General features: G+C 41.8%; 1 protein-coding gene and 1 non-coding gene across 4 annotated transcripts in view; both read left to right on the top strand.

Moving 5' to 3' along the window:
* Window positions 1-19,754, top strand: part of ASAH2 (N-acylsphingosine amidohydrolase 2) — a 123,107-nt gene that overhangs the window by 16,960 nt on the left and 86,393 nt on the right. Inside the window, exons 1-2 of one of the 3 annotated variants that reach the window (XM_069567864.1) lie at window positions 1,150-1,251; window positions 2,501-2,597. The exons of 1 other annotated variant lie outside the window; for it this stretch is intronic. The gene's annotated coding sequence lies outside the window, so the exon portion shown is untranslated. Of the gene's footprint in view, window positions 1-1,149; window positions 1,252-2,500; window positions 2,598-19,754 lie in introns of those variants that run through there. One more of the 3 variants, XM_069567863.1, reaches the window with a different exon arrangement.
* LOC138428005 (U6 spliceosomal RNA) lies at window positions 3,600-3,703 on the top strand. Its single transcript, XR_011252249.1, has one exon. It is a non-coding gene; the product is annotated as a U6 spliceosomal RNA (small nuclear RNA).

The following is a 19,754-nucleotide window of genomic DNA, read 5'->3' as shown; positions in this document are numbered from 1 at the left end:
TCCTGCCTGCCTGCAATAATCATTTCCAAACAAATGTCCCTCCCTGTACACTCCCCTCTCCTCCACTTCCTCTCCATGTGAATCCTAGGCTAGGCTCAGCCAGAGCCTGAAGAAAAACAAGGACTTGACCTAGGCTGGGAGCAAGTTTTTGCCCCAGCAGCTGCTAATTCAAGGGGCCCACCAATAACTGGAAAGGCAGTACGGGTTTTCTTTAGGAATTCTAACCTTCTGTGCCTTCTGTGTGTGACCTGGGTGGAATGAAATGGACTTCAAAGACTTAATCGAACCTTAGAAATCTTTGCTTTGCTTTCTTTTCCCTGCCTTCAATACCTGCTGATCTGGGCCCCAAGGGGTTAGAAGAATGAACAACGTTTTCACTAGGGATCCTTGTAACCATGTGATGAAAACAAAGACACTTGTGGGAAACTGATGTTTGGTTTAGCCTGGGAAAGACATCAGGGAAAATGTAAACACTGTCCTAGTAGATGCTTTTCCAAATTACCAAGGTGATTATGTATAGTCAAGTTTCTCTGTCCAGTCACAAGCTTTCTAGAAAAGAGGGGGCATCTCCTTGCCCAAAGTGTTGGTTGCTCAGTCATGTCCGACTCTGCAACCCCATGGACTCTAGCCCACCAGGCTTTTCTCTTCATAGGATTTTCCAGGCAAGAATACTGGAGTGGGTTGCCATTCCCTTCTCCAGGGGATCTTCCAGACCCAGGGATTGAAACCTAGGTCTCCAGCATTGCAGGCAGATGCTTTACCATCTGAGCCACTAGGGAAGCCAAGCTGAAATCATTCATCTAACAAGGTCCTAACTTACATCTCTGTGCTGATTTGTCCTACAAATTCTCCTCTTAGTGGTGTGTGGTGGGTGTGGTGGGGGGGAAATTTAGTATTTTCCAAATCAAATGGAAGGAGCAGTTCAGTGTGAGATAATGAATGATCCTTCCCCGACTGTGCGGGATGCAAAAAGATGAGATGAGCTCCAGGCGTGACCTTTCAAGGATGGTGCAGGACTTCAGCCCATAAGCAGGCTCGCTGGGGTGCGCCCTGCCCTGTGCGTGAGTCAGCACGTAAGTAGTTAAGTTGGTTGGCGAGCCTTGGCTTGCTGGGGTAGAGCATTCAGCCTACGAGCATTAGCCTGCAGGCTGACTCAGAAGAGCAGGGGCCGAGGATTCAGAAGCGTCCTGGCACTCGGGCTTGGAGCAGTGACACGCGGCTCTGAACAAGCAGCTGCCGCAGTGGGTCTAGGTATGTACGGAGCTTTGCTTTGATTGATAGTGTTTTGTTTTCTCCCGTGAGAACAAAGCAGTGGTTGTTCATGTTTGCAAACAAGAACCCTTGCACACTGAAAAGGAACAGCTGTTTATTAGCTGCTATTTATAATGAAATAACAGAGGGGCAGGGAAACAGATTCTTAATACTCATTTATGTTTCTGATTGGCTGAGTTTCTTTAATGTTTATCTGAATTCTGGTGCTGTGTGGTCAGGTCATTTGAATGTCATGGTTATAGTAGGATTCAAAAGGTATCATTTTGGCAGTTCTTTCTGTGAATGATCATATCTACATTCGGAGATATGGATTGAGTTTGCAGAATTATTTGCTGAATGGATGAAGCCAAGTGGCAGAAATCCACTTTCCTACCTCATTTTGGAAAGCGAGGTTCATATTCTTAAGCTTAAAGAACAAACTTCTCCAAATTTACCAAATGCCTGAGTGAGAGCAGTCATATTTGAATGTGGTATTTATCTTTCTTACAGCTTGACTTTCATCTCAGGTGTGTGCAGCATGACCTGAAATAACCTTTAGAATCTCAGTTCTTTTTGTAAATTAATCCCCTCATCTGGATCTCCTGGGCTTTCCCAACACTTTTAGTGACTTTCTCTATTCTATTGATTTTAGAACTCAGATTTAGAGTGGACTAGAACTACTCCAAAAACTTGGATTGGATGGAATTTCCAAGGATAGAGGGACTTAAGTTTGTGTGCATCTCCATTCTGACTCTGCAGCAACATCTATCAGCTGACACTGATGACCTTTTCACCAGTTAGTACCTGCAAGATTTAAAATGGTGGCAGGGGCTGGGGGGTTGCTACTTGTCGAGTTTATTTTTTAGTCTCTAAGTCATGTCTGATTCTTTTGAAAGCCATAGACTGTAGCCCGCCAGGCTCCTCTGTCCATGGGATTTCCCAGGCAAGAATACTGGAGTGGTTTGCTATTTCCTTCTCCAGGGGATCTTCCCGACCCAGAGATCGAACCTGTGTCTCCTGCATTGGCAGGAGGATTCTTTACCACTGAGCCACCAGGAAAGCCCTTGTCAGGCTCAGACCCTACTTAACAAGTTACTGCTTCTCAGCATAGTGATCAAAACTGGTCGTTAATCATCCTGGAATTAACCTAAAATATTTCCTCCCCAGTGCCCACTGGAGTGGGTAGCCTTTCCCTTCTCCAGGGGATCTTCCCAACCCAGGAATCCAACCCAGGTCTCCCGCATTGCAGGTGGATTCTTTACCAGCTGAGCTATGAGGGAAGCCCCCAGTGCCCACAGCTTCTCATATATTCACCTGAATTTCCAGCCCATGGGAGACTCCTTCTGGTAAGCAAGTTTTTCTTTGAAAAATGCAAACAATACTTTAAGATTTAGGTAGGCTGTCTCAGTCCTTAATACCTTCATACAAATCAGTTTAGTGTCTCTTTAAAATCTCTCTTCCTGAAGTAAAGGCGTTTTTCCAGAATGAAGGAAAGGTGGTAAGAATCAGGAGTTTGAAGCCTAGGTTCTGAAGGCAGAGGGTTAGAGAGAGAAATCTAGATGGGCACTGCAGTAGTGGCCAGGGGGCCGGTTTGAGAATCCTGAGGCACGAAAGAGGGAAATTTGGGATGTGAGAGCAGGATCTAGAAGGCATCATTCACAGCGGCGCAGGTAAAGGTACCTAAAGATTTCAGGGGCTGCTAGGCATAGTTAGCATTGAAGGGGATTAACTTCCAGATTCCCAACTTCCATTTCAACTGCTTTCCAAGAACTTTTTTTGCTGGAGGATCCATATGAGTTCTGCTTCAGCAAGTAAAGGCAAACTTCTACTCATCTGGAGCCTCACTCTGGGCATATAGTCTCACTCTGGTTTCAAGACCCATAGAAATCTCCTGGGCATCACCCCAGAGATGATTTCAGAGCACATTGTTCCAGAGAGGGAGCCTGGTAAGCCCAAAGCAAGCAGAAACAGACCGCATCTTGTTTCTCTAGGTTTCAAACTTGTGCCAAGTACTGTCTTGTTTCAGGGTTTCAATGAAGGAGTGAGAAGGTTATCACATAGATAAAGTGTATGTATGAATATGTATGAATATGTCTATTGAAATTGAAACTGAAGTCTGATAGTTTCTAGTAGTAATTCTGGTTTGTCAGCCCAATTTGGTAAAAATGGGTTTGACTAAGGTCTGTGGATATTTTTTTGTAAATCTAACATACAGATTCTTCTGCTTAAGGTTTTGGCCAAAATAAATTTCAAATATGTGTACAGTATACAGAAATTAAGAAAATACAATTTTTCCGAGTATTTCAGCATGTGAGAGCTTTAGATGTCCTCTTTTGAAACACACAAGACTGCTCACTTTGGCAGCACATATACTAAAATTGAAATAATACAGAGATTAACATGGCCCCTGCACAAGGATGTTACTCAAATTTGTGAAGCGTTCCATATTTTTATTTATTTTCAGGGAAGCAATGGAGAAACAGACATAGAGAACAGACTTATGGTCCTGGGGAGAGGGGAGGAGAGGGTGAGATGTATGGAGAGAGTAACATGGAAACTTACATTGTCATATGTAAAATAGATAGCCAATGGGAATTTGCTGTATGTCTCAGGGAACTCAACAGTGACTCTGTATCAACCTAGAGGGGTGGGATGGGGAGGGAGGTTTAAGAGGCAGAGGACGTGTATACCTATAGCTGATTCATGTTGAGGTTTGACAGAAAACGAAAAATTCTGTAAAGCCATTATCCTTCAATTAAAATATAAATTAATTCAAAAAATACACAAGGAAGTAGAAAATTCTTTTAGGGGTTTCAGGAGCCAAAGCTTTTAAAGACCACTTGTCTGTATTATCCTTGAGGTGTGATATGCCTGCCTGACAGCAAGTGCCTCTGCCCTCAGAGAGCCCCAGAGTCTGTGCCTTGTTCTGTGCCTCCTGCATCTTTATTTCCACCCCCAACCCCAGCTTCAGGATCCTGCCATTTCCATCACTCAGCCCCCATCACTTCCTCTATGAACTAGCTGATTGATTGATTTTTTGTATTTAGTAGCTGCCTGGTGATCTGAAGATAGAGTGTGAGTGGTAGAGGAACATTTTCATCAGGCCAGGGTTAAAGAAAAGGAGGGCTTATCGGGCATGCTACTGATCACCTCTCCTGTGTCAGGATAATGTGACGGCAGCAACTGGAATCCAAAGATGTGAATTCGCATCCTGTATCTGCAACTTCCTAGCTCTTTGAACTTCCTTGAGCCTCAGTTGCATCACTGGTAAACTTAGGGTTCTGTGTGTGAAACTCTAGGATGGTGCAAGTGATACAGGGAGGAACAGAATGGGACTCGAACACCAAATTGACATATGCTCATTAAATAGTAAGTTCCAGAATAGAAGAGTGTATAAAGTTTAAGAGGAAGAAATAAATTAAGCCCTTGACTCCATCTTGGGGATCACTGTGAAGATAATTAATGCCTTTTCAGCACTCCGCAGCTTTCACAGTGATATCACACATTTCCTCTGGGTACGGCTTCCACATGCTGCGAAGTAGGTTCTCGGCAGGAAGATGAGGAAAGGCATGCCCCCCACCCAGTCATCTTTGCCAAAAGGAAACAGTTGTGCTGTGAAGGGATAACAGGAGACTGAGCTCATTGGTTAAAGCAGAGATGTCAAGAGCCAGCTCCAAGTTCAGTTCAGTCACTCAGTTGTGTCCGACTCTTTGCAACCCCATGAATCACAGCACGCCAGGCCTCCCTATCCATCACCAACTGTCGGAATCTACCCAAACCAATGTCCATTGAGTTGGTGATGCCATCCAACCATTTCATCCTCTGTTGTCCTCTTCTCCTCCTGCCCCCAATCTTTCCCAGCATCAGGGTCTTTTCAAATGAGTCAACTGTTCACATCAGGTAGCTAAATTGTTGGAGTTTCAGCTTCAGCATCAGTACTTCCAATGAACACTCAGGACTGATTTCCTTTAGGATGGACTGGTTGGATCTCCTCACAGTCCAAGGGACTCTCAAGAGTCTTCTCCAACACCACAGTTCAAAATCATCAGTTATTCAGCACTCAGCTTTCTTTATAGTCCAACTCTCACATCCATAAATAACTACTGGAAAAACCATAGCCTTGACTAGACAGACCTTTGTTGGCAAAAGAATGTCTCTGCTTTTTAATATGCTGTCTATATTGGTCATAACTTTCCTTCCAAGGAGTAAGTGTCTTTAAATTTCATGGCTGCAATCACCATCTGCAGTGATTTTGGAGCCACAAAAAATAAAGTCAGCCACTGTTTCCACTGTTTCCCCATCTATTTGCCATGAAGTGATGGGGCCGGATGCCATGATCTTAGTTTTCTGAATGTTGAACTTTAAGCCAACCTTTTCACTCTCCTCTTTCACTTTCATCAAGAGGCTCCTTAGTTCTTCTTCACTTTCTGCCATAAGGGTGGTGTCATCTGCAAATCTGGGTTATTGATATATCTCCCAGCAATCTTGATTCCAGTTTGTGCTTCCTCCAGCCCAGAATTTCTCATGATATATTCTGCATATAAGTTAAATAAGCAGGGTGACAATATACAGCCTTGACGAACTCTCTTTCCTATTTGGAACCAGTCTGTTGTTACATGTCCAGTTCTGTTGCTTCCTGACCTGCATCCAGGTTTCTCAAGAGGCAGGTCAGGTGGTCTGCTATTCCCATCTCTCTCAGAATTTTCCACAGTTTATTGTGATCCACACAGTCAAAGGCTTTGGCATAGTTAATAAAGCAGAAAGAGATGTTTTTCTGAAACTCTCTTGCTTTTTCAATGATCCAACGGATGTTGGCAATTTGATCTCTGGTTCCTCTGCCTTTTCTAAAACCAGCTTGAACATCTGGAAGTTCACGGTTCACATACTGCTGAAGCCTGGCTTGGAGAATTTTGAGCATTATTTTCCTAGTGTGTGAGATGAGTGTAGTTGTGCAGTATTTTGAGCATTCTTTGGCATTGCCTTTCTTTGGGATCAGAATGAAAACTGACCTTTTCCAGTCCCATGGCCACTGCTGAGTTTTCCAAATTTGCTGGCATATTGAGTGCAGCACTTTCACAACATCATCTTTCAGGATTTGAAATAACTGAACTGGAATTCCATCACCTCCACTAGCTTTGTTCATAGTGATGCTACCTAAGGCCCACTTGACTTCACATTCCAGGATGTCTGGCTCTAGGTGAGTGATCACACCATTGTGATTATCTGGGTCGTGAAGATCTTTTTTGTACAGTTCTTCTCTGTATTCTTGCCACCTCTTCTTAATATCTTCTGCTTCTGTTAGGTCCATACCATTTCTATCCTTTATCTAGCTCATCTTTGCATAAGATGTTCCCTTGGTATCTCTAATTTTCTTGAAGAGATCTCTAGTCTTTCCCATTCTGTTGTTTTCCTCTATTTCTTTGCATTGATTGCTGAGGAAGGCTTTCTTATCTCTTCTTGCTATTCTTTGGAACTCTGCATTCAGATGCTTATATCTTTCCTGTTCTCCTTTGCTTTTCCTTCTCTTCTTTTCACAGCTATTTGTAAGGCCTCCCCAGACAGCCATTTTGCTTTTTTGCATTTCTTTTCCATGGGGATGTTCTTGATCCCTGTCTCCTGTACAATGTCACGAACCTCTGTCCATAGTTCATCAGGCACTCTGTCTATCAGATCCAGTCCCTTAAATCTATTTCTCACTTCCATTGTATTTGATTTAGGTCATATCTGAATAGTCCAGGGGTTTTCCCTTCTTTCTTCAATTTAAGTCTGAATTTGGCAATAAGGTGCTCATGATCTGAGCCACAGTCAGCTCCTGGTCTTGTTTTTGCTGACTGTATAGAGCTTCTCCATCTTTGGCTGCAAAGAATATAATCAATCTGATTTTGGTGTTGACCATCTGGTGATGTCCATGTGTAGAGTCTTCTCCTGTGTTGTTGGAAAAGGGTGTTTGCTATGACCAGTGCTTTCTCTTGGCAAAGCTCTATTAGCCTTTGCCCTGCTTCATTCTGTATTCCAAGGCCAAATTTGCCTGTTACCCCAGGTGTTTCTTGACTTCCTATTTTTGCATTCCAGTCCCCTATAATGAAAAGGCCATCTTTTCTGGGTGTTAGTTCTAAAAGGTCTTGTAGGTCTTCATAGAACCGTTCAACTTCAGCTTCTTCAGTGTTACTGGTTGGGGCATAGACTTGGATTACTGTGATATTGAATGGTTTGCCTTGGAAACGAACAGAGATCATTCTGTCGTTTTTGAGATTGCACCGAAGTACTGCATTTTGGACTCTCTTGTTGACTATAATGGCTACTCCATTTCTTCTAAGGGATTCCTGCCCACAGTAGTAGATATAATGGTCATCTGAGTTAAATTCACCCATTCCATTCCATTTTAGTTTGCTGATTACTAGAATATTGAAGTTCATTCTTGCCATCTCCTGTTTGACCACTTCCAATTTGCCTTGATTCATGGACCTGACATTCCAGGTTTCTATGCAATATTGCTCTTTACAGCATTGGACCTTGCTTCTATCACCAGTCCCATCCACAACTGGGTGTTGTTTTTGCTTTGGCTCCATCCCTTCATTCTTTCTGGATTTATTTCTCCACTGAGCTCCAGTAGCATATTGGGCACCTCCCCACCTGGGGAGTTCATCTTTCAGTGTCCTATCTTTTTGCCTTTTCGTACTGTTCATGGTGTTCTCAAGGCAAGAATACTGAAGTCGTTTGCCATTCCCTTCTCTAGTGGACCATGTTCTGTCAGACCTCTCCACCATGACCCATCCGTCTTGGGTGGCCCCACATGGCATGGCTTAGTCTCAGTGAGTTAAACAAAGCTGTGGTCCGTGTGATCAGATTGGCTAGTTGTGATTGTGGTTTCAGTCTGTCTGCCCTCTGATGCCCTCTCTCAGCGCCTACCATCTTACTTGGGTTTCTCTTACTTTGGACATAGGGTATCTCTTCACGGCTGCTCCAGAAAAGCACAGCCGCTGCTCCTTACCTTGAACATGTGGTAGCTCCTCTTGGCTACTGCCCTTGACCTTGGATGAGGGTAGCTCCTCTCTGCCGCTCCTGCGGCATTGCAGCTGCAGCTCCTTCCAAATAGGCACCATTCCAAAGCCTTTCTGCAGTGAGTTCTTTGCTAGTCTCTCCAATTCCTCATCAGAGGAGGAGGTGCCTGGTTCTCTGCTAAGAGCTAAGGACAAGTCAACACTGGGTGAGAAAAGTGGAGAACATGTCAAATATCAAGTGCAAATACCTTGTTGAGAGGAATGGGAGGAACTAAGCTTACGTGGACCATCTCTCAGGGCAGGCATCAGGGCAGAATGTGTATCCCTGAAAAAATTGTAATAGGAATTTTGATATGGCCCGTTTTCCATGCCCAGGATCAAGACTCCAAATCAGGAGGACAACTACCCCGTGTCACTGGACATGAATGTGTGAGGTCACCCTAAAGAGACGAATCTGTGACACCCAGGCTCCCTGCAGTGCAGGATGCTTCCGGCTGTGACTCCCAGCTAATTTCCCATTCAGATGAGGAAATTTCCCCCAAATTTTTCCAAAAGGTGTGCCCCAGGACAGCAGTGTCATTTGAGACCATACATGGGAAATGCCTCATTGGTGGCTTGAGAGGTGGTTTGTGTAGTGACAATGATTTATTCAAGAAAACGTTTATTTTGGCTCATTGGAGCAGATTGTGCATAGATCTTCCAACTTAATATTCCTTTGGTTGCTTGAAATCAGCCATGGTAGAAGCAGTTTTTGTGTTGTGTGCTTTAAAAAAAAATTGAAGTATAGTTGATTTACAATGTGTTAGGTTCGGGTATATAGCAGTGATTCAGTTACACACACACACACACACACACACATTCTTCAGACTCTTTTTCCTCTTAGGTTATTAGTTTCCTGTGTTTTTATGCAGTAAGTCCTTGTTGGTTACCTATATTATATAGTAGAGTGTATATGTTAATCCCAAACTCCTAATTTATCCCCTGCCCTTTCTGCTTTGGTAACCATAAATTTGTTTTCTGTGTCTGAGTCTCTTTCCATTTTGAAAATAAGTTTATTTGATTTTTAGATTTCACATATAAGCAACATCATGTGATGTTTATCTTTCTCTTGTCTGGGTTAACTTCACGTAGCATAATATTTAGGTCCACCCATGTTGCTACAAATGGCATTATTTCATTCTGTTTTATGGATGAGTAATTGTCTGCCTAACTTCCTATACAGGAAAGACACCTCAGAGTGGGGAGTCCTCTAAGAATTCCCTTTACAGAAGGCATTAACTCATTCACAGGTCTTAAAGTTCCTCCTCTACTCATGCCAAGTCAAGGGAAATTTTTGTTGTAGAAAATAGGAGATCTCATGGGTTAGACTAAAGTATGAGAGGAGTTATTCATTAGTGCTTGGTAAAAGTATCTATACCAAAAAGAGTAATTGTGAAGCAATCCTGTTTAATAACTTTTGAGTGCACTTACCATGTGTTTCTCAGTTAATCCTCATAACAACCTTTAGAGGTTATGATTATTTCTGTTTTACAGATGAGAGACTAGAAGCATAGAGAAGTTAAGTGACTTCCTCTCATTAGAGCAGTAGTGGGATTTGAACTTAAGAAATCTTGAGCCAAACCCGTATTCTAAACCGCAGTTATTTATCCTCTCCATGCAAATTTGATGTGCGTGCATGGTCAGTCATGTCCAACTCTTTGTGACTCCAAGGAAAGAGCTAAAACCCCAGCCCCTTTCCTCTGTACGTGAGACCCAGCTTTTATTGTGTGAAACCCTATCTCAACCAGCAGCAGAACAGTAGATTTCATAATTTACTGGAGTCTCTCGTGTATCTCATTAAGTGCGAACTTCAGACACAGAACAGAGTTGGAAGATGGAACGTGGAACATCAGGTTTCAGCTTGCTCAGCCGCGGTCCATTAGGCAAAACAGGAGTCATTCCTCCCAGTGTTTCTTATGCAAAAGTAAAACAACACTCTTGGGCAACCATGTTTTCACCTTTCTTCCATTTCTGGATTCTGCCAGAAATCTTGAACAAGGTTGTAATACTTTTAGGGAAAATTAAGTCTATTTCTCTCCCATACACATTTTTTAAAAATTCCAATTTGCTAGACTCTTGGAAGAACTGCTATATTCATGAGATTTTTGTTCTGTCTTGCAGTCACAAACATTAACCTCAGGTTTCACTCTAATGCTTTTAGACCTGCCTGAATAGCCAGTACTCGAATCCGTTTTAACAATTTGTTTTCCCTCATCTCCTTTGGTTAGTGGCATCAAATTCTCTCAATCTTAAAAAAATTTAAGTGACGTCTGGTTTCCCCCATCCTTCACCTCCCTCATTGAGCAATTGTCAAATCCTGGTGACAAGCTTCACCAATACTTCCCAAATTATGCCCTCTTTCCATTCCCACGGCCACCTCTATGCACCACCTTGGTTCAGCTTCCCTCCCAAATGGGATTCCACCTTTCTTTTTAAATGGTTGTCCATCTCTAACCCCAGGTTCCAAAATGTTTTTTTAGCTTCCAAAATATTTTTCAGCATCCTTTTTTTTCTTATTACCAATTTTTAAAAATTGAAGTATAATTCATTTACAATTTTGTATTAATTTCAACTATACAGCAAAGTGATTTAGATATATATACATTCTTTTTTAAAATATTTTTCCATTATAGTTTATCATAGAATATTGAATAGAGTTCTCTGTGCCATACAGTAAGACCTTGTTCATCCATTCTATACATAAAAGCTTGCATCTCCTAACCCCAACCTCTCTCTATATCCTTTCCTTATCTGACTAGTTTTTTTGTTGTTTTTCATTTAATGTTTACTATTTTCTATGTCTGTGAGTGTATTTCAGAAAATAATTTTGAATAAAGGAAGCAATGGATTAAATTGGCAGTTGCAACTTGTGGTTGACATATGTTAAGTTTGTCACACATAGTGTTGACCTACATAATGGTAAAATATTTATTCAGAATTGTTTGCCTGCATTTGAAATCAAGAAATTAAGATAAATATTGATATCAGTGGCTTTTTGGACATAAAGGTTATCATACTAAGTGAAGTCAGAGAAAGACAAATATCACATGATACTTCATATGTGGAATCTAAAAAAATGATACAAATGAACATATTAACAAAGCAGAAACAAACTCACAGACATAGAAGAGAAATTTATGATTACCTGAGGGGAGGGGAGGGGAGAGATAAATTAGGAGTTTGGAATTAACAAACTCACTACTACATATAAAATAGATAAACAACAAGGACCTGTTAGAGCATAGGGTGCTATATACAATATCTTGTAATAAGCTATAATTAAAAAGACTGATAAATATGTATACGTATGTATTTTCATGTGTATATGTATAATGGAATCACTTTGCTGTACATTTGAAAGTGACACAATGTTATAGATCAATTATACTTGAAAGAAAAACACCAATACAGTATACTAACACATATATATGGAATTTAGGAAGATGGCAATGACGACCCTGTATGCAAGACAGGGAAAGAGACACAGATGTGTATAACGGACCTTTGGACTCAGAGGGAGAGGGAGAGGGTGGGATGATTTGGGAGAATGACATTCTAACATGTATACTATCATGTAAGAATTGAATCGCCAGTCTATGTCTGACGCAGGGTGCAGCATGCTTGGGGCTGGTGCATGGGGATGACCCAGAGAGATGTTCTGGGGAGGGAGGTGGGAGGGGGGTTCATGTTTGGGAATGCATGTAAGAATTAAAGATATTAAAATTTAAAAAAAAATAAAAATAAAAAATAAAAAAAATAAAAAAATGAGAAGATCTGTCAACACTGGCCTTTCGTCCCCTTCAGATGGGCATACACTTTCTGACTGTGATAGTCCTCACTGATCCCATTTTCTCCTCAACACCCAGTGTTGCTATGATGCACCTGTCTTGCAGATGTCTTTGAGTTGCAGTCAGCTAAAGCACACCTCAGTCCTTGGGAGAGTTGCTGATAAACATGTCCACTTATTTACTTCTACCTTCAATGTGCATATGATGTAGGCAGTCTCCTTCCTGGGCAAGATTTTAAGCATCGCTTAGCATCTCATTTTCTCCTCTACAGATTGGGTTTGTTTTTTCTCCCTGCAAAGACTTTTCAAGGATAATTTGGCTTATGACCTGCTTAAACTAGAGCAAGATGTTTTCTTTTGTTTCATAATTCAGTTTCATTATGGCAGGAATTGTGGTTTGGCTAGAGATGTCCTCTCCCAGCAGTGCTGGCAGGCCTGTCAGGAGCATCACGCCAATTTTCCCATGTTTTTTTCTCCCTTTAATTGTGCTGTTAAGGGCCTACATATCCTGCTATTGGTGGCCTGTCTCTTTCAAGATATTTTGAGGTAGTTTTTCAGCAGTGTGATGTGAGACTGGAAGCCCTTTTTCTTTTTTTTTGGTTGACTACTCATTCTGTTTAAAAGGCTTATAGCTCAATGGTTTGGTTTTTGAAAGAAATAGTTCCTCAGCCAATTCATAATACCAGCTTTTAAAAAGAAACTCACTAAGGCTGATTGATGTTCAGCAAGAATGCATTGATATAAACAGACCAGTTGTTTACCCTGGCATCTCTTTAAATGTGTCAGTGATCAGGCTAAACCTCAGTAATTAAATCTTTTGAATATACCAAGCTGGGAATTGGCACACTGGAATGGAAAAAATATGAATCTTCCATCCTGTCTTTATCTGTGGACTTATTTGTTAGGCAATGGTCACAGCCCTATGTCACATTGTGGCCAGTTAGTTAGTTAGTACAGTCGTTCAGTCGTGTCCGACTCTTTGCGACCCCATGAATCGCAGCACGCCAGGCCCTCCTGTCCATCACCATCTCCCGGAGTTCACTCGAACTCACGTCCATCGAGTCAGTGATGCCATCCACCCATCTCATCCTCTGTCATCCCCTTTTCCTCCTGCCCCCAATCCTCCCAGCATCAGAGTCTCTTCCAATGAGTCAACTCTTCATATGAGGTGGCCAAAGTACTGGAGTTTCAGCTTTAGCATCATTCCTTCCAAAGAACACCCAGGGCTGATCTGCTTCAGAATGGACTGACTGGGTCTCCTTGCAGTCCAAGGGACTCTCAAGAGTCTTCTCCAACACCACATTGTGGTACCTGTCCTTTTAGGAAAACACCAATATCCTTATCAAATTCAGGATAACTTTGATCTCTTATGATACATGCAAGGTTTAGCTCACCTGGGCATGAAGAGGCAGCTCAGCCTATTTACTGATTAGAGAAATTAATAAGCAGGTAGAACCTGCTCTGTTCCATTAGACCTGACTACACTAGTTGATGCCTTAGTTTTTCTAAAAGTGCCACATGATCCGATCATTGATGGGTTGGTTGGTTAGGAGCTCAACCAAGATGTAGTCAGGTGAGCACTGTCTGCCTCATGTTTCCAAGAAAAAAAAAATCTGTTTTCAGTGGTGTTTTTCATTTGATGATGCCTAAGATTGGCTAATTGCAGCCATGAAATTAAAAGATGCTTACTCCTTGAAAGGAAAGTTATGACCAACCTAGACAGCATATTAAAAAGCAGAGACATTACTTTGCTGACAAAGGACCACCTAGTCAAGGCTATGGTTTTTCCAGTGGTCATGTATGGATATGAGAGTTGGACTATAAAGAAAGCTGAGTGCTGAAGAATTGATGCTTTTGAACTGTGGTGTTGGAGAAGACTCTTGAGAGTCCCTTGGACTGCAAGGAGATCCAACCAGTCCATCCTAAAGGAGATCAGTCCTGGGTGTTCATTGGAAGGACTGATGTTGAAGCTGAAACTCCAATACTTTGGCCACCTGATGCGAAGAGTTGACTCATTTGAAAAGACCCTGGTGCTGGGAGGATTGAGGGCAGGAGGAGAAGGGGACGACAGAGGATGAGATGGCTGGATGGCATCACCAACTCGATGGACATGAGTTTGGGTAAACTCCGGGAGTTGGTGATGGACAGGGAGGCCTGGTGAGCTGCAAGAGTCGGACACAACTGAGCAACTGAACTGAGGATTGGCTCAGTGGATAATGAATCCACCTGCAATACAGGAGACACAGGAGATGCTGGTTTGATCCCTGGCTCAGGAAGATCCCTTGGAGGAGGAAATGCAACCCATACCAGTATTCTTGCCTGGAGAATCCCATGGACAGAGAAGCCTGACAGGCTACAGTCCATGGGGCTGCAAAGAGTTGGACACAAGCATGTCCTTGTCCAAGAGTAGATTAGCAGGGTTGACACCGTTTTTTTAACCTAGTTGAATTAGTTACTCAGCATGACTTTTTCATACCCTACATTCATCCTTTAAAAAAATTAGCTTTGTATCACAAAAATAATACATGATCATAGCACAATAATTAAATGTTTAATTAAAATGCAGAAAATAAAAATTCTCCAAACCCCAACTTAATAAAACCTTGTAGCATTTGGAAACAGATTTGTTTGTTTTTGTCTCCACTTCATTTTTATTTTTTAAATAGCTTTAAAACATGAAGTTCTTTCTTTTAAACCCCAAACTTAAAAAAAAAAAATCTTGGAGGAAAATGTTTTCAAATATGGTACACATTCTTCTGCTGACTTACAGACTATTAAACAAAAATGACTCAAGCTGTTTCTCTGATCACTGACTATTGTCATAGACTGAGTCATTTTTCATTTGAGCCCTCTTTCAGCTATCACTTTTGCTACCCGTGTGCCTGCTTCTAGAAACAATCTGTGATTGGAAGACAAAGAGTGGTTGGTTAGAATTTTATGTAAATTAAAAATCACCAAGCCCTGCATGAGCTGAAGAGACTCTCATGTGGTATAAAATGCACGGATTTTCTTTCATAAGTTTTGATGACCTGGGAGCCTTTTATATTTCCTCCCCATTTTAGCCATGTCTTAGAGTTGAGAGTTGGAGAAGGCAATGGCACCCCACTCCAGTATTCTTGACTGGAAAATCCCATGGACGGAGGAGCCTGATGGGCTGCAGTCCATGGGGTCGCTATGAGTTGGACACAACTGAGCAACTTCACTTTCATGCATTGGAGAAGGAAATGGCAACCCACTCCAGTGTTCTTGCCTGGAGAATCCCAGGGACGGGGGAGCCTGGTGGGCTGCCATCTATGGGGTTGCACAGAATCGGACACGACTGAAGTGACTTAACAGAGTTGAGAGTACATGAAATGTGATCTCTAAATTAGAGAAATTTTAATATATTTCAAAATGTTGAGTATCCTTTGATATACCCTTTCATCGTTTGGATGTCTTTGGGAAAAAAAATCTATGTATTTCCTCTGCTTATTTTTCAATTGAATTGTTTGTTTTTTGGTTGTTGAGTTGTATGAGTTCTTTATATTTTGTATATTAACTTCTTATCTAACATATGGTTTGCAAATATTTTCTCCTGTTCTGTAGGCTGTCTTCTCATTTTGTTGATTGTCTCATCTGCTGTTTGGAACTTTTCCATTTGCTCTAGTCCCACTTATTGATTTTTTTGTTGCTTGTGCTTTTTGGGGGGGGGCATATTCAAAAAAATTATTGCCAAGATCAATGATCTTGCCTATATTTCTTCTAGGAGTTTTGTAGTTTCAGATGTTATGTGTAAACTTTTCATCCATTTTGAGTTAATTTGTGTGAGTATTGTGAGATAGGATTTCAATTTCAGTTTTCTATATGTGGATGTGAAACCATTTGATTCATGGCATTTATTGGACTGAAGGAAACTCTAAAAGAGGATTTATAATTTGGATAAGGAGTCAGTGTCATTAGCTGCTTTAATCAGGTGGCTGTGTTAGTCATGATGGATGGGGGTCTTTGCCGTGGTAAAATCTTTATTTGCTTAACACATAGGCATTTACTTCTTTATGCAAAGCACACTCCTGTCTGAGGACTCTGAGGTAGATTTCTTCCAAATGGTGCTTCAGAGATTTTGTAACCTCGGGGATATGCAGTTACCAGGGTCACCAGAGCAGAGAGAGCACGGAGAATTCACACTTGCTCTCAAATGCCTCCACATTAATACTTCAATCCAGAGATGATACCCGTCAATGCCATCTCCAGTCCATTGACCAATGAAATGACTGCCAGAGGGCTGGAAAGTGTGAACTTCCTGTGTGTTTGCAGAGGAATGGAGAATCAGGTATGGATGAGTATGAAGTCTCAATGACAGTCACTTTGGGCAAGTAACTTATCCATATGACATGGAGGTTGGACTAGATGATTTTAGAATCCTTACCTCTTCTCACAGTTCCTGAGTGTAAATATTTGACCTCCTATTAGCCTTGGTTTTATAAAAAAATATTTATTTATGTATTTATTTGACTGTGTCGGGAGTTACTTGCAGCACTTGGGACATTTTGTTTGGCTCATGGCCTCTCTAGCTGTGGTGCACGGGCTTGGCTGCTCTGTGGCATGTGGGATCTTAGCTCCCCAACCAGGGATTGAACCCATGTCCCCTGAATTGCAAAGCAGATTCTCAACCACTGGACCCCCAGGGAAATCCCAGCTCTGTGCTTTTAACTACTTTGTAGGAATTATTTGATTGTTACCCTAAGGAGGTTGGTCTTCCCTGGTCACTCAACTGGTCTGCAGTGCAGGAGACCTGAGTTTGATCCCTGGGTTGGGAAGATCCTCTGGAGAAGGAAGTGCCAAACTATGCCAGTATCCTTGCCTAGAAAATCCCATGGACAGAGGAGCCTGGTAGCCTGCAGTCCATGGGGTTGCAAAGAGTCAGGCACGACTGAGTGACTAACACTTGCACTAAGGAGGTCAGGTATGTTAATACTATTAATAGTAAAAGACTTTTATTGCATGGTGTAGCCGATGGTCAAGCTGGAAGGCTCTGAAGACAGATGATCTGGTTTTGAATCCAGCTTCATCTCCTGCTTGCAGTAGGACTCTTGGCTATTTGTTTAACTTCTCTATGATTGTTTTTCTTTTCATTCAAATGGAAAATAGGGATAGGAATAATACCATCCTCAAAGTATGAGTATTAAATGAAGCAGGTTGTGTCATGGTTTTTTTAGAAGAGGTCAGGAACATACAAAGAGTCAATAAATTAATTTCATTTTATTTTTTATTGTTATTTTAAAAAGATAAGTCCTCCTTATTCTGTTTTAATAAATTTCTTTGTGGCAGCAGCACAGTAAGTTGTCACCCTTTGTGTTGCTGTGATTAGCCAGCCCAACACTACCTATAGGTGATCTGGGTCTTTACACAAGACTGCTAACCCTTTGGGTTTTGTGTCTCATGTGCTTTAACTTCAATTTCATCCCTGCCTGGCCCTGTCTTGACTCCATATCTGATGGATCCTGCCTTTGACTCCTGCAAGCTTGAGATTCCTGCCTGGTTCTGACTTCATAGGCTGACCTCCTTGATTCTTGGGGAATCCACTCACCTCCAGTGAGACCTCCCTACCCTAATCTCAGCCTCTCAGGATCAAAACCCTTCCTCCGCTTCTGGTTCACAATGAGGCTTGGTTCTGACCTCACACAGTGGAGGGAGTATCAGACAGATACCCCTCTCAATTCATTGGCCATACCATTTGAGTCTGGCTATCTCAGAGGCCACCTAAGCTTATAACCATCCAAAATCGATGACAAACCTACAATGTTAAGTTCTCCTGCAGACATTTTATCACTCCAGGTAGAACACATGAGTAAGAACTTTTTCTTCTTTCCCCTGGATCTTCAGTGGGTTATCCTTGGGGAAAAGTCGGACAAACTGCAGCAAGAAGAGCATGAGATTGGTATGCATTTGCTCTATAGCATGGGGATGGCCTGCTTTCCTTCCTCTTTGCATTTTGGCTGATCCAAGGCAAGGGTGGGTGGTGGGTGGGAGGGGGGATGGAATCCTCTGTGAATGGTTCAAGTACATTTGCTCCAGGCAGGGGAGACAGTAGTTTTCACCAGGCAAGCTTCCTCCTCAGGCTGGTTCTGCTCAACACAAGAAAGACAGTGTACTTTTTTTTTTTTTTTTTTTTTGTACTTTATTTTTATTTATTTATTTATTTTTAGTTTTTTATTTTTTAGACAGTGTACTTTAAAAAAAAAAGATTATCTCTCTTTTAAAAAAAATTACTTTTATTTAGTTCTGGCTATGCTGGGTCTTCATTTTGCCTCATGGGCTCTTTGTTGCTGTTTAGGTTTTCTCTAGTGGCAGGTTTTCTCTAAGGTAGTGGAGAGCTGCTCACTAGTTGCAGAGCATGAGCTCTAGAGTGCACAGGCTCAGGGGTTGTGGCACTTTTAGTTTCTGACCAGGGATCGAACCTATGTTCTCTGCACTGGCAGGGGATTCTTAACCACTGGGACACCAGGGAGACAATGTGCTTTAGTGTCAAGCTCCCATTGGGCCTAGAGAGTGTTGAGTCCCATTGGACTTTGATAAGGAAGTTGCTTTCTGTTTCTCTCAGTCCTTTTTTCCCCCAAGTTCTATCAAAGGATTGTTTTGGGATTTTTCTGGTGGTCCAGTGGTTAAGACTCTGCATTCCCAATGCAGGGGGCACAATTTTGATCCCTAATTGGGGAACTAAGATCCCTGATGTGGTGAGGTGCAGCCAAAACCTCAACAGCAACGAAAAGGACAGTGAGGTACTCTTCCCCACAAGTGCACAGTACAGGTGGGAGATGCTATGCATCTGAGATTTATGTGGAAGGAAAAATTACATCAAAGATATTGTCCTTTGACCCTGAAATCATCATGATAAATGCAGCTGTAGCCCGCTTTCCTCCAATCGGCCTTCATAATCTTGTAGGGCAAACAGGTAAAATTTGTCACTGCCAAAGGCAGTAGATTCTTATGTGTGGTTTTGGAAAGAGACAAATCATCAGAAAAATTTCCAAATGCTCTGCCAAGTTATATAGCTCCACACTGTTTATCTAATGGTAGAGAAGTAGTGAAGTTTGGCAATTCCAATTTTATCTAAATTTTAAAGTCCTCTGGAAGTTTTGAAAATAGCAAAATCCTACTTCTCCCCAAGGCTGAGTACATCAAACTCTAATAGGGAGATCTATAGAACCAAGCTTGAGGAATGCACCAGGAAAACGACTGTGCTATAAGGTTTTAAAGGTACAGAACCTGCCACACTTGGGCATCCACATTCAATTTATTTATTTTTTAAATTTTACTTTATTTTACTTTACAATATTGTATAGGTTTTGCCATACATTGACATGAATCCGCCATGGGTGTACATGAGTTTCCAATCATGAACCCCCCTCCCTCCTCCCTCCTTGTACCATCCCTCTGGGTCATCCCAGTGCACCAGCCCCAAGCATCCAATATCATGCATCAAACCTGGACTGGTGATTCATTTCATATATGGTATTATACATGTTTCAGTGCCATTCTCCCAAATCATCCCACCCTCACCCTCTCCCACAGAGTCCAAAAGACTGTTCTATACATCTGTGTCTCTTTTGCTGTCTGGCATACAGGGTTATCATTAACCATCTTTCTAAATTACATATATATGCATTAGTATACTGTATTGGTGTTTTCCTTTCTGG

Source organism: Ovis canadensis, chromosome 22, assembly GCF_042477335.2.
Source record: "Ovis canadensis isolate MfBH-ARS-UI-01 breed Bighorn chromosome 22, ARS-UI_OviCan_v2, whole genome shotgun sequence".
In the NCBI taxonomy this organism is placed as follows: domain Eukaryota; kingdom Metazoa; phylum Chordata; class Mammalia; order Artiodactyla; family Bovidae; genus Ovis; species Ovis canadensis.
Note: the sequence above shows the minus strand (reverse complement) of the source record. Positions and strands in the feature narration are given on the sequence as shown.